The sequence below is a fragment of the Arachis stenosperma genome, chromosome 9 (genome assembly GCF_014773155.1).
Source record: "Arachis stenosperma cultivar V10309 chromosome 9, arast.V10309.gnm1.PFL2, whole genome shotgun sequence".
Lineage (NCBI taxonomy): Eukaryota > Viridiplantae > Streptophyta > Magnoliopsida > Fabales > Fabaceae > Arachis > Arachis stenosperma.
In genome coordinates this window covers 99,091,310-99,106,585 of record NC_080385.1, presented here as the reverse complement: position 1 = coordinate 99,106,585, position 15,276 = coordinate 99,091,310, and the positions used below count along the sequence as shown (strand labels likewise).

The following is a 15,276-nucleotide window of genomic DNA, read 5'->3' as shown; positions in this document are numbered from 1 at the left end:
AGTTTGCTCCATCCTCTTCTTGTGGGGGCAAATGCATTTCCCTTCCTCTTCCTTGAGGTTTCATCCGTCTTTGGTGCCATACTTAGTTGTGGTAGAAGTAAAAAATCAAGGGTTTTGCAACACCAAACTTAAGAGTTTTGCTCGTCCTCGAGCAAATATGAAGAATGAGGAAGAATAGGGTAGAAGAAGGTAGGGTAGGTGGAGCTTCTGTGGGACCTACTGGTCCTGAGAGGCTAGGCATTTCAAATTCCCTGCCCTCTACATTGGCGTTTGAATGCCCAGGGTCTGCTCCCTGGCTGGCATTCAACGCTAGCAACACTCCATCCGGAGCGTTCTATTTTCACTGCTTAACATTATTGTCTCTATTCTGATTGATGCGCATGATCATGAACTTACAAAGAATAACTTAAAGAAAAACCAGATTAAGGAAAAAATGACTAATTAAGGTTGGATTGCCTCCCAACAAGTGCTTCTTTAATGTCATTAGCTTGACGGACAACTCCTTTCAAGGAGGAAAATAGTCATAGAGAAATAAATCCTTACTCCTTACTGGGGCCTTCCCTCCTGTGCTCTCATTGATTAGCTTAATACGCTCAAGAGACAGGATCTTTTTCACTGCCTGAGGTAGGGTTGGGCTTGCAGCAATATGCTGGTGTCCCTTTTTGCCACTTTCCTCTTCCATTATGAATACCATGATGAGATAAGTAAATATCACCATCTTTCATGGTGAAAATCCTTTAGTAAGGATATTTTTGTTTTTCCAGCCCCTAGGCATTTTCCTTTTGGGGCCTTCCTCCTTTGTGGATAGTGTTCATCCAACACTAAACTTATGCTTGGTCTTAAGAAGGGTTGAGTTGGTTTCATCCAAGGGAGGAGGCTTGGATGATGAATCTTTTAGGCAAGTGCCTCCCTTGTCAGGGGATAATAGAGGGTCCAGAATCTTGAACACCATCCAATCCTTATACAAGGTAATCCTTATTTCTTGTGCCTCTTGGATTCCCTTCTTCTCCATTACAGAGAGTTGCATGAGGTTTACACTTGATCCTAAGTCGCACAGAGCCTTCTCAAAGATCATAGTGCCTATGGTGCAAGGGATCAGGAAGCATCCAGGATCTGGAAACTTTTGAGGTAGCTTCTACTGAACCAAAGCATGGAGTTCTTTAGAAAGCAATGAGCGTTCCTCCTCCAAGGGATTTGTACCAAACAACTTGGCATTCAGCTTCATGAGAGCTCCTAGGTACTGAGCAACTTGCTCTTCCCTATTGTCTTCATCCTCATCAGAGGATGAGTATTCATCAGAACTCATGCACTGTAGAAGTGCATGTGATGAGCGGATAATTTGTACGCTTTTTGGCATTGTTTTTAGTATGTTTTTAGTAGTTTTAGTTGAGTTCTTAGTATATTTTTATTAGTTTTTAGTTAAAATTTACTTTTCTAGACTTTACTATGAGTTTGTGTGTTTTTCTGTGATTTCAGGTATTTTCTGGCTGAAATTGAGGGACCTGAGCAAAAATCTGATTCAGAGACTGAAAAGGACTGCAGATGCTGTTGGATTCTGACCTCCCTGCACTCGAAGTGGATTTTCTGGAGATACAGAAGCCCAATTGGCGCGCTCTCAACGGCGTTGGAAAGTAGACATCCTGGGCTTTCCAGCAATATATGATAGTCCATACTTTGCCCAAGATTTGATGGCCCAAACCGGCGTTCAAAGTCACCTACAGAAATTCCAGCGTTAAACGCCGGAACTGGCACCTAATTGGGAGTTAAACGCCCAAACTGGCATAAAAGCTGGCGTTTAACTCCAAGAAGAGTCTCTACACGAAAATGCTTCATTGCTCAGCCCAAGCATACACCAAGTGGACCCGGAAGTGGATTTTTATGTCATTTACTCATCTTTGTAATTCTTAAGCTACTAGTTCCCTATAAATAGGACCTTTTACTATTGTATTAAAAATCTTTGGACATCTAGTTCTTAGATCATTAGAGAGTCTTTTGATCATGTTTTGATGATTGAACTCACTTTGGGAGGCTGGCCATTCGGCCATGCCTAGACCTTGTTTTTATGTATTTTCAACGGTGGAGTTTCTACACACCATAGATTAAGGTGTGGAGCTCTGCTGTACCTCGAGTATTAATGCAATTACTATTGTTCTTCTATTCAATTCCGCTTGTTCTTTGTCCAAGATATCACCTGTTCTTCAACTTGATGAATGTGATGATTGACACTCATCATCATTCTCACCTATGAACAAGGTGACTGACAACCATTCTTGTTCTACAAGCATTCGAGGCTTAGTGAATATCTCTTGGATTTCTGATTACATGATGCATGGTTGATCGCCTGACAACCGAGTGCTCGCCTGACAAACGAGCCAGCCATTCCGTGAGATCAGAGTCTTCGTGGTATAGGCAAGAACTGATGGCGGCATTCAAGAGAATCCGGAAGGTCTAACCTTGTCTGTGGTATTCTGAGTAGGATTCAATGATTGAATGACTGTGACGTGCTTCAAACTTGTAACCTGCTGGGCGTTAGTGACAGACGCAAAAGAGGGATTCTATTCCAGTAGGGGAGGGAACCAACCGGTGATTAGCCGTACTGTGACAGAGTGCATGAGCATTAGTTTTCACTGAGAGGATGGGAGGTAGCCATTGACAACGGTGAAACCCTACATGAGCTTGCCATGGAAAGGAGTAAGAAGGATTGGATGAAGACATTAGGAAAGCAGAGAGACGGAAGGGAAGGCATCTTCATTCGCTTATCTGAAGCTCTCACCAATGATATGCATAAGTATCTCTATCTTTATCTTATTACTTTATTCATCATCTATACCCATTTGAGTCTGCCTGACTGAGATTTACAAGATGACCATAGCTTGCTTCATACCACCAATCTCCGTGGGATCGACCCTTACTCGCGTAAGGTTTATTACTTGGACGACCCAGTGCACTTGCTGGTTAGTTGTGCGAAGTTGTGTTTATGCCATGGTATTGAGCACCAAGTCTTTGGAGCCATTACCGGGGATTGTTTATGTTTTGAAAAGTATTGATCACAATTTCGTGCACCAAGTTTTTGGCGCCGTTGCCGGGGATTGTTCTTGTGTATGGACAACTGACGGTTCATCTTGTTGCTTAGATTAGGCATTTATTTTTTTTTCGAAATTCTTGAAGATGAATTCTAGAGTTTCATGATGATTTGTTGAAATCTGGCTGGCTGTAAAGCCATGTCTAATTTCAGTGGACCGAGGTTTCAACTCATCATCACAAGAGCTTGTTGATTTTCATCAATCTTGCTTTTGGAGCAGTGATTTGCTAAGGTTTGGCTGGCCTTTGGCCATGTCTAGTGTTTTGGACCGAAGCTTTCTTTGATAGCTTGGCTGGCTGTGAAGCCATGTCTAATTCCTGGACCGGAGTCTTAGACTAGCATTGCACTGATTCCTGGAATTCTCATTAAGAATTTTGATGTTTTCACTTAATTTTCGAAAAACAAAAAAAAATTAGAAAATCATAAAAACCAAAAATATTGCTTACTTGAGTCTAGTGTCTCATTTTAAGTTTGGTGTCAATTGCATGCATTTATTCATGTGTCTTAAGGATCTTCAAGTAATTCTTGATGATTTCTTACTCTGATCTTTGAATTCTTTTGACTTGAGTGTTTATGTGTCTCATATAGTGTCAGTAGTATACAAACTGCTAAGTTTGGTGTCTTGCATGCATTGTTATTTGATTCTTGTTGCATTTTGATTATTAAAAATCCAAAAATATTTTTTAATTTGTGTCTTTTCAAGTCAATAATACAGAGAATTGAAGCTTCAGAACATACTGCAGAGGAATTATACAGAAAAAGCTGGGCATTCAAAAATGCCCAGTGAAGAAGGCAGACTGGCGTTTAAACGCCAGCCATGGTACCTGGTTGGGCGTTTAACGCCCAAAAAGGGTGCATTTTGGGCGTTAAACGCCAGAATGGATACCATTCTGGGCGTTTAACGCCAGGATGGTGCTAGGGGGAAGATTTTGTTTTCAAATCAATTTTTTTCAAAGTTTTTCAAAATCAAATCTTTTTTCAAATCATATCTTTTCAATCAAATGTTTTCAAAATCAATTTCTTTCCTTTTTCAAAGATACTTACTAACAATTAATGATTTGATTGAACATCTCATATTTGTTGCCTTTTCTGTTAAGAAAGGTTTAATGTTTGAATCATATCTTTTCTTGTTAGGCAAGTCATTAATTTTTAAAATCAAATCTTTTAAAAATTGTTTTCAAATCATATCTTCTCAATCACATCTTTTTAAAACCAATCATATCTTCTCAACCACATCTTTTTCAAAATAGTTTTCAATCAAATCTTTTTAATTTCTAATTTCAAAATCTTTTTCAAAAATCACTTTACTTCTTTCCCACTTTTGCTTTCGAAAATCAATTAGTGTTTTTCAAAAATGTTTTCAAAATATTTTAATTAATTTTTGAAAAATTACTCCCCTCATTCTCACATCCTTCTATTTATGGAGTACCACTCCTTCTTAATGCACAATTCGAACCTTATCTGAGTAAAGTTCGAATTCTTCTTCTCCTTCTTCTTTCTATTTCTCTTTTCCTCTGACACCTCAAGGAATCTCTATACTGTGACATAGAGGACTCCACATTTTCTTGTTCTCTTCTCTTTCATATGAGCAGGAGCAAAGACAAAGGCATTCTTGTTGAAGCTGACCCTGAACCCGAAAGGACCTTGAAGAGAAAACTAAGAGAAGCCAAAGCACAACTCTCTTTAGAGGACCTGACCGAATTCTTCAAAGAAGAAGAAGACATGGCAGCCGAAAACAACAATAATGCAAACAATGCAAGGAAGGTGCTGGGTGACTTTACTGCACCTACTCCTGATTTTTATGGGAGAAGCATCTCTATCCCTGCCATTGGAGCAAACAACTTTGAGCTTAAACCTCAATTAGTTTCTCTAATGCAACAGAATTGCAAGTTCCATGGACTTCCAATGGAAGATCCTCATCAGTTCTTAGCTGAATTCTTACAAATCTGTGACACAGTCAAGACTAATGGGGTAGACCCTGAGGTCTATAGACTGATGCTATTCCCTTTTGCTGTGAGAGACAGAGCTAGAATATGGTTGGACTCTCAACCTAAAGAAAGCCTAAACTCTTGGGAAAAGCTAGTCAATGCCTTCTTGGCAAAGTTCTTTCCACCTCAAAGATGGAGCAAGCTTAGAGTGGAAGTCCAAACTTTCAGACAAAAGGATGGAGAATCCCTCTATGAAGCTTGGGAAAGATACAAACAATTAATCAGAAAATGTCCTTCTGACATGCTTTCTGAATGGAGCATCATAGGTATTTTCTATGATGGTCTCTCTGAACTATCCAAGATGTCTTTGGATAGCTCTGCTGGAGGATCTCTTCATCTGAAGAAGACGCCTACAGAGGCTCAAGAGCTCATTGAAATGGTTGCAAATAACCAATTCATGTACACTTCTAAAAGGAATCCTGTGAACAATGGGACAAGTCAGAAGAAAGGAGTTCTTGAGATTGATGCTCTGAATGCCATATTGGCTCAGAACAAGATATTGACTCAACAAGTCAATTTGATTTCTCAAAGTCTGTCTGGAATGCAAATGCACCAAGCAGTACTAAGGAGGCTTCATCTGAGGAAGAAGCTTATGATCCTGAGAACCCTTCAATGGAAGAGGTGAATTACCTAGGAGAACCCTATGGTAACACCTATAATTCTTCATGGAGAAATCACCCAAATCTCTCATGGAAGAATCAAGAGAGACCTCAACAAGGTTTCAATAATAATGGTGGAAGAAACAGGTTTAACAATGGCAAACCTTTTCCATCATCTTCTCAGCAACAGACAGAGAATTCTAAGCAGAACCCCTCTGACTTAGCAACCATGGTCTCTGATCTAATCAAAACAACTCAAAGTTTCATGACTGAAACGAGGTCTTCCATTAGGAATTTGGAAGGACAAGTGGGACAGCTGAGCAAGAAAGTTACTGAACTCCCTCCAAGTACTCTTCCAAGCAACACAGAAGAAAATCCAAAAGGAGAGTGCAAAGCCATCAATATGGCTGAATTTGGAGAGGGAGGGGAGGAAGTGAACGCCACTGAGGAAGACCTCAATGGGCGTGCACTAGCCTCCAATGAGTTCCCCAATGAGGAACCATGGGAATCTGAGACTCAACATGAGACCATAGAGATTCCATTGGACTTACTTCTGCCTTTCATGAGCTCTGATGAGTATTCTTCCTCTAAAGAGGATGAGTATGTCACTGAAGAGCAAGTTGCTAAATACCTTGGAGCAATCATGAAGCTAAATGACAAGTTATTTGGAAATGAAACTTGGGAGGATGAACCTCCTTTGCTCACCAAAGAACTGGATGACTTGTCTAGGCAGAAACTACCTCAAAAGAGACAAGACCCTGGGAAGTTTTCCATACCTTGTACCATAGGCACCATGACCTTCAAGAAGGCTCTGTGTGACTTAGGGTCAAGTGTAAACCTCATGCCTCTCTCAGTAATGGAGAAGCTAAGGATCTTTGAGGTACAAGCTGCAAAAATCTCACTAGAGATGGCAGACAACTCAAGAAAACAAGCTTATGGACTTGTAGAGAATGTTTTGGTTAAGATTGAAAACCACTACATCCCTACTGATTTCATAGTCCTAGAGACTGGGAAGTGCATGGATGAAACCATCATCCTTGGCAGACCCTTCCTAGCCACAGCAAAGGCTGTGATTGATGTTGACGGAGGTGAACTGATCATTCAAGTGAATGGAGAATCCTTTGTGTTTAAGGCTCAAGGATACCCCTCTGTCACCATAGAGATGAAGCATGAAGAGCTTCTCTCAAATCAGAGTCAAGAAGAGCCCCCACAGTCAAACTCTAAGTTTGGTGTTGGGAGGCCACAACCAAACTCTAAGTTTGGTGTTGAACCCCCACATTCAAACTCTAAGTTTGGTGTTGGAAGGTTCCAACATTGCTCTGAATATCTGTGAGGCTCCATGAGAGCCCTCTGTCAAGCTACTGACATTAAAGAAGCGCTTGTTGGGAGGCAACCCAATGATTATATTTTATATATTTTCTTTTGTTATTTATGTTTTTTGTAGGTTGATGATCATAAGAAGTCACAAAATCCATTGAAAAAGCAAAAACAGAATGAAAAAACAGGAAGAAAAACAGCACACCCTGGAGGAAGAACTCACTGGCGTTTAAACGCCAGTGAGGCTAGCAGTTGGGCGTTTAACGCCCAGTCTGGCACCATTCTGGGCGTTTAACGCCAGAAAGGGGCACCAGACTGGCGTTAAACGCCAGGAAAGGGTAAGAACCTGGCGTTAAACGCCAGAAATGGGCACCAGTCCGGCGTTTAACGCCACATTTGGCACAAAACGTGATTTTGATTGCCATTTGGTGCAGGGATGACTTTTCCTTGACACCTCAGGATCTGTGGACCCCACAGGATCCCCACCAACCACACCACCCTCTCTCTTCTTCACCCATTCACCAATCACCTCAATACCTCTTCCCCAAAAACCCCCACCTATCAAAACCCACTATCATCATCACTCCTTCATTTTCACACACCCTAAACACTACTTCTTCCCCTAATGGCCGAAATACAAAGCCATTCCCTTCTTCCTCATTTCTTCTTCTTCTACTCTCTTCTTTCTTCTTTTGCTCGAGGACGAGCAAACCTTTTAAGTTTGGTGTGGTAAAAGCATTGCTTTTTGTTTTTCCATAACCATTTATGGCATCCAAAGCCGGTTCAACTGAGAAGGCATGACCTCAAGCCCATCACCAAGAGAAGGATGGAGCAAACAAGAGACCCCTCTCATCAAGAGATCCCTGAGATACCTCAAGGGATGCACTTTCCTCCACAAGACTATTGGGAGCAACTAAACACCTCCCAAGGAGAATTGAGTTCCAACATGGGACAACTAGGGGTGGAGCACCAAGAACATCCCATCCTCCTCCATGAAATTAGAGAAGATCAAAGAATCATGAGAGAGGAGCAACAAAGACAAGGAAGAGACATTGAGGAGCTCAAGCACTCCATAAGATCTTCAAGAGGAAGAACAAGCCGCCATCACTAAGGTGGACCCGTTCTTTAATCTCCTTGTTCTTTACTTTCCTGTTTTTCGAATTTTAGTGCTTATGTTATCTATGTTTGTGTCTTGTGATCATTAGTGTCTTAGTGTCTATGCCTTAAAGTTATGAATGTCCTATGAATCCATCACCTTTCTTAAAATAAAAATGTGCTTAATTGAAAAGAAAAAGAATTGCATGAATTTTGAATTTTATAACAGTTTAATCATTTTGATGTGGTGGCAACACTTTTGTTCTCTGAATGTATGCTTGAACAGTGCATATGTCTTTTGAATTTGTGGTTCATGAATGTTGGCTCTTGAAAGAATGATGAAAAAGGAGACATGTTACTGAGGATCTGAAAAATCATAAAAATGATTCTTGAAGCAAAAAAAAAGAAGGAGAAGCAAAAAAAAAAAACCGAAAAAAAAAGAAAGAAAAAGAAAGAAAAAGAGTTGTGATCCAAGGCAATAAGAGTGTGCTTAAGAACCCTGGACACCTCTAGTTGGGGACTTTAGCAAAGCTGAGTCACAATCTGAAAAGGTTCACCCAATTATGTGTCTGTGGCATGTATGTATCCGGTGGTAATACTGGAAGACAAAGTGCTTTGGGCCACGGCCAAGACTCAATAAGTAGCTGTGTTCAAGAATCATCATACTTAACTAAGAGAATCAATAACACTATCTGGATTCTGAGTTCCTAAAGAAGCCAATCATTCTGAGTTCCAAGGGATAAAGTGAGATGCCAAAACTGTTCAGAGGCAAAAAGCTAAAAGCCCCGCTCATCTAATTAATACTGATCTTCATAGATGTTTTTGGAGTTCATTGCATATTCTCTTGTTTTTATCTTATTTGATCTTTAGTTGCTTGGGGACAAGCAACAATTTAAGTTTGGTGTTGTGATGAGCGGATAATTTGTACGCTTTTTGGCATTGTTTTTAGTATGTTTTTAGTAGTTTTAGTTGAGTTCTTAGTATATTTTTATTAGTTTTTAGTTAAAATTCACTTTTCTGGACTTTACTATGAGTTTGTGTGTTTTTCTGTGATTTCAGGTATTTTCTGGCTGAAATTGAGGGACCTGAGCAAAAATCTGATTCAGAGATTGAAAAGGACTGCAGATGCTGTTGGATTCTGACCTCCCTGCACTCAAAGTGGATTTTCTGGAGCTACAGAAGCCCAATTGGCGCGCTCTCAACGGCGTTGGAAAGTAGACATCCTGGGCTTTCCAGCAATATATGATAGTCCATACTTTGCCCAAGATTTGATGGCCCAAACCGGCGTTCAAAGTCACCTACAGAAATTCCAGCGTTAAACGCCGGAACTGGCACCTAATTGGGAGTTAAACGCCCAAACTGGCATAAAAGCTGGCGTTTAACTCCAAGAAGAGTCTCTACACGAAAATGCTTCATTGCTCAGCCCAAGCATACACCAAGTGGGCCCGGAAGTGGATTTTTATGTCATTTACTCATCTTTGTAATTCTTAAGCTACTAGTTCCCTATAAATAGGACCTTTTACTATTGTATTAAAAATCTTTGGACATCTAGTTCTTAGATCATTAGAGAGTCTTTTGATCATGTTTTGATGATTGAACTCACTTTGGGAGGCTGGCCATTCGGCCATGCCTAGACCTTGTTCTTATGTATTTTCAACGGTGGAGTTTCTACACACCATAGATTAAGGTGTGGAGCTCTGCTGTACCTCGAGTATCAATGCAATTACTATTGTTCTTCTATTCAATTCCGCTTGTTCTTTGTCCAAGATATCACCTGTTCTTCAACTTGATGAATGTGATGATTGACACTCATCATCATTCTCACATATGAACAAGGTGACTGACAACCATTCTTGTTCTACAAGCATTCGAGGCTTAGTGAATATCTCTTGGATTTCTGATTACATGATGCATGGTTGATCGCCTGACAACCGAGTGCTCGCCTGACAAACGAGCCAGCCATTCCGTGAGATCAGAGTCTTCGTGGTATAGGCAAGAACTGATGGCGGCATTCAAGAGAATCCGGAAGGTCTAACCTTGTCTGTGGTATTCTGAGTAGGATTCAATGATTGAATGACTGTAACGTGCTTCAAACTTGTAACCTGCTGGGCGTTAGTGACAGACGCAAAAGAGGGATTCTATTCCAGTAGTGGAGGGAACCAACCGGTGATTAGCCGTACTGTGACAGAGTGCGTGAGCATTAGTTTTCACTGAGAGGATGGGAGGTAGCCATTGACAACGGTGAAACCCTACATGAGCTTGCCATGGAAAGGAGTAAGAAGGATTGGATGAAGACATTAGGAAAGCAGAGAGACGGAAGGGAAGGCATCTTCATTCGCTTATCTGAAGCTCTCACCAATGATATGCATAAGTATCTCTATCTTTATCTTATTACTTTATTCATCATCTATACCCATTTGAGTCTGCCTGACTGAGATTTACAAGATGACCATAGCTTGCTTCATACCACCAATCTCCGTGGGATCGACCCTTACTCGCGTAAGGTTTATTACTTGGACGACCCAGTGCACTTGCTGGTTAGTTGTGCGAAGTTGTGTTTATGCCATGGTATTGAGCACCAAGTCTTTGGAGCCATTACCGGGGATTGTTTATGTTTTGAAAAGTATTGATCACAATTTCGTGCACCAGCATGCAAAGGAACCTCTATGATCTCTATGTGAGCATTGGCTTTCTTTAGTTCTTAGATAGGGGTATTGATGAGCGGATAATTTATACGCTTTTTGGCATTGTTTTTAGTATGTTTTTAGTATATTTTAGTTAGTTTTTATTATATTTTTATTAGTTTTTAGTTAAAATTCACTTTTCTAGACTTTACTATGAGTTTGTGTGTTTTTCTGTGATTTCAGGTATTTTCTGGCTGAAATTGAGGGACCTGAGCAAAAATCTGATTCAGAGACTGAAAAGGACTGCAGATGCTGTTGGATTCTGACCTCCCTGCACTCGAAGTAGATTTTCTGGAGCTACAGAAGCCCAATTGGCACGCTCTCAACGGCGTTGGAAAGTCGACATCCTGGGCTTTCCAGCAATATATAATAGTCCATACTTTGCTCGAGATTTGATGGCCCAAATTGGCGTTCCAAATCAGCTCAAGAATGCCCAGCGTTAAACGCCGGAACTGGCACAAGAATGGGAGTTAAACGCCCAAACTGGCACAAAAGCTGGCGTTTAACTCCAAGAGAAGTCTCTACACGAAAATGCTTCAATGCTCAGCCCAAGCACACACCAAGTGGGCCTGGAAGTGGATTTTTATGTCATTTACTCATTTCTGTAAACCCTACGCTACTAGTTCTCTACATATAGGACCTTTTACTATTGTATTTTAATCTTTAGATCTTTGAATCTTTGGATCCTTGATCATTTTGAGTCTTTTGATCATGTATTGGGAGGCTGGCCATTCGGCCATGCCTAGACCTTGTTCTTATGTATTTTCAACGGTGGAGTTTCTTCACACCATAGATTAAGGTGTGGAGCTCTGCTGTACCTCGAGTATTAATGCAATTACTATTGTTCTTCTATTCAATTCAGCTTGTTCTTATTCCAAGATATTCATTTGCACTCAAGAACTTGATGAATGTGATGATTATGTGACGCTCATCATCATTCTCACTTATGAACGCGTGCCTGACAACCACTCCCGTTCTACAAGCAAACAAGGCTTGAATGTTTATCTCTTGGATTCCTTAATCGGAATCTTCGTGGTATAAGCTAGAATTGATGGCGGCATTCAAGAGAATCTGGAAGGTCTAAACCTTGTCTATGGTATTCTGAGTAGGATTCAATGATTGAATGACTGTGACGAGCTTCAAACTCCTGAAGGCTGGGCGTTAGTGACAGACGCAAAAGAATCAATGGATTCTATTCCAACCTGATTGAGAACCGACAGATGATTTGCCGTGCCGTGACAGGGTGTGTTGAACATTTTCACTGAGAGGACGGGATTGTAGCCACTGACAACGGTGATGCCCAACATACAGCTTGCCATGGAAAGGAGTAAGAAGGATTGGATGAAGACAGTAAGAAAGCAGAGAGACAGAAGGGACAAAGCATCTCCATTCGCTTATTTGAAGTTCTCACCAATGAATTACATAAGTATCTCTATCTTTATGCTTTATTCATATATCATCCATAACCATTTGAATCTGCCTGACTAAGATTTACAAGGTGACCATAGCTTGCTTCATACCAACAATCTCCGTGGGGTCGACCCTTACTCGCATAAGGTTTATTACTTGGACGACCCAGTGCACTTGCTGGTTAGTTGTGCGAAGTTGTGAAATTATGTTTATACCATGGTATTGAGCACCAAGTTTTTGGATTCATTACCGGGGATTATTTGAGTTGTGAAAAGTAGTGATCACAATTTCGTGCACCAAGTTTTTGGCGCCGTTGCCGGGGACTGTTTCGAGTATGGACAACTGACGGTTCATCTTGTTGCTTAGATTAGGTATTTATCTTCAGAGTTCTTAAGAATGAATTCTAGTGTTTCAAGGTGATGTTCTTATCATCACCAAAGCTGATTGATTCTCATCAATTTAGCTCTTAAATGCAATGTCCTACTGAAGCTTGGCTAGCCATGTCTAATTTCTTTAGACTGAAGCTTTAGACTAACATTGCATGATTCCTGGAATTCTCATTAAGAATTTTGATATCTTTATTTTTTTTTCCACTTAATTTTTGAAAAATCCAAAAAAAATTACAAAATCATAAAAACCAAAAAAAAAATTTTATGTTTCTTGTTTGAGTCTAGTGTCTCATTTTAAATTTGGTGTCAATTGCATGTTTCTGTTCTTCTTGCATTCATTCATGTGTCTTAATTGATCTTCAAGTTGTTCTTGATGATTTCATTGCTCTGATCTTTAAATTCTCTTGACTTGAGTGTTTTGTTGTTTCTCATATGCATTCTCATTTTGTTAGTGTCAGTAGTATACAAACTGCTAAGTTTGGTGTCTTGCATGCATTGTTATTTGATTTTAGTTGCATTTTGATTATTCCTCATTATAAAAAAATCCAAAAATATTTCTAATTTGTGTCTTTTCAAGTCAATAATACAGAGAATTGAAGATTCAGAACATACAGCAGAGGAATTACACAGAAAAAGCTGGGCGTTCAAAACGCCCAGTGAAGAAGGGCAAACTGGCGTTTAAACGCCAGCCAGGGTGCCTGGTTGCGCGTTTAACGCCCAAAAGGGTAGTGCTTTGGGCGTTAAACGCCAGAATGTGCACCATTCTGGGCGTTTAACGCCAGGATAGCACAAGAGGGAAGATTCTGTTTTCAATTCAGATTTTTTTCAAGTTTTCAAAATTTTTCAAAATCAAATCTTTTTCAAATCATATCTTTTCAATCAAATCTTTTTCAAAATCAATTTCTTTCCATTTTCAAAAATACTTGCTATCAATTAATGATTTGATTCAACATTTCAAGTATGTTGCCTTTTCTGTTGAGAAAGGTTTAATGTTTGAATCATATCTTTTCTTGTTAGCCAAGTCATTAATTTTCAAAATCAAATCTTTTTAAATTGTTTTTCAAATCATATCTTCTTAATCACATCTCTTTAAAACCATAACTTTTAACTCATATCTTTTTAATCACATCTTTTTCAAAATAGTTTTCAATCATATCTTTTTGATTTCTTATTTCAAAATCTTTTTCAAAAATCACTTGATTTCTTTTTCACTCTTAGTTTTTGAAAATCAATTAAAGTTTTTCAAAATATTTTTAAAATCTTTTTAATTTATTTTCGAAAATTTCTTCCCCTCTTCTCACATCCTTCTATTTATGGACTAACACTATTCCTCAAGGTACAATTCGAACTCCATCTCTCTTGATAAGTTCGAATTCTTCTACCTCTTCCTTTTATTTTTCATTTCCTCTGACACCTCAAGGAATCTCTATACTGTGACATAGAGGATTCCATATTTTCTTGTTCTCTTCTCTTTCATATGAGCAGGAGCAAAGACAAAAGCATTCTTGTTGAGGCTGACCCTGAACCTGAAAGGACCTTGAAGCGAAAGCTAAGAGAAGCTAAGGCACAACTCTCTGTAGAGGACCTAACAGAAATCTTCAAACAAGAAGAACCCATGGCAGCCGAAAACAACAACAATGCCAACAATGCAAGGAAAGTCCTGGGTGACTTTACTGTACCTACTCCCGACTTCTATGGGAGAAGCATCTCTATCCCTGCCATTGGAGCAAACAACTTTAAGCTTAAGCCTCAATTAGTTTCTCTAATGCAACAGAATTGCAAGTTCCATGGACTTCCATTGGAAGATCCTCATCAGTTTTTAGCTGAGTTCTTGCAAATCTGTAACACTGTCAAGACTAATGGGGTTGACCCTGAGGTCTATAGACTTATGCTATTCCCTTTTGCTGTAAGAGACAGAGCTAGGATATGGTTGGACTCACAACCTAAAGAAAGCCTGAACTCTTGGGAAAAGCTAGTCAATGCCTTCTTGGCAAAGTTCTTTCCACCTCAAAAATTGAGTAAGCTTAGAGTGGAAGTCCAAACCTTCAGACAGAAGGAAGGAGAATCCCTCTATGAAGCTTGGGAAAGATACAAACAATTAATCAGAAAGTGTCCCTATGACATGCTTTTTGAATGGAGCATCATAGGTATTTTCTATGATGGTCTCTCTGAACTATCCAAGATGTCATTGGATAGTTCTGCTGGAGGATCTCTTCATCTGAAGAAGACACCTACAAAAGCTCAAGAACTAATTGAAATGGTTGCAAATAACCAATTCATGTACACTTCTGAAAGGAATCCTATGAACAATGGGACAAATCAGAAGAAAAGAGTTCTTGAGATTGATACTCTGAATGCCATACTGGCTCAGAACAAAATATTGACTCAGCAAGTCAATTTGATTTCTCAAAGTCTGTCTGGAATGCAAAATGCACCAGGCAGTACTAAGGATGCTTCATCTGAAGAAGAAGCTTATGATCCTGAGAACCCTTCAATGGAAGAGGTGAATTACATGGGAGAACCCTATGGAAACACCTATAATTCTTCATGGAGAAATCATCCAAATTTCTCATGGAAGGATCAACAGAGACCTCAACAAGGTTTCAACAACAATAATGGTGGAAGAAACAGGTTTAGCAATGGCAAGCCTTTTCCATCGTCTTCTCAGCAACAGACAGAGAATTCTAAGCAGAACAACTCTGACTTAGCAAC

The 15,276-nt window shown here is 39.7% G+C and overlaps 2 non-coding genes across 2 annotated transcripts; both read right to left on the bottom strand.

Annotated features, from left to right (window-relative positions):
* Positions 1 to 5,209: 5,209 nt before the first annotated feature.
* LOC130953642 (small nucleolar RNA R71) lies at positions 5,210 to 5,317 on the bottom strand. Its single transcript, XR_009075804.1, has one exon. It is a non-coding gene; the product is annotated as a small nucleolar RNA R71 (small nucleolar RNA).
* A 9,267-nt stretch (positions 5,318 to 14,584) lies between these two features.
* Positions 14,585 to 14,692, bottom strand: LOC130952672 (small nucleolar RNA R71). The gene has a single exon (XR_009074850.1). It is a non-coding gene; the product is annotated as a small nucleolar RNA R71 (small nucleolar RNA).
* Positions 14,693 to 15,276: the final 584 nt, after the last annotated feature.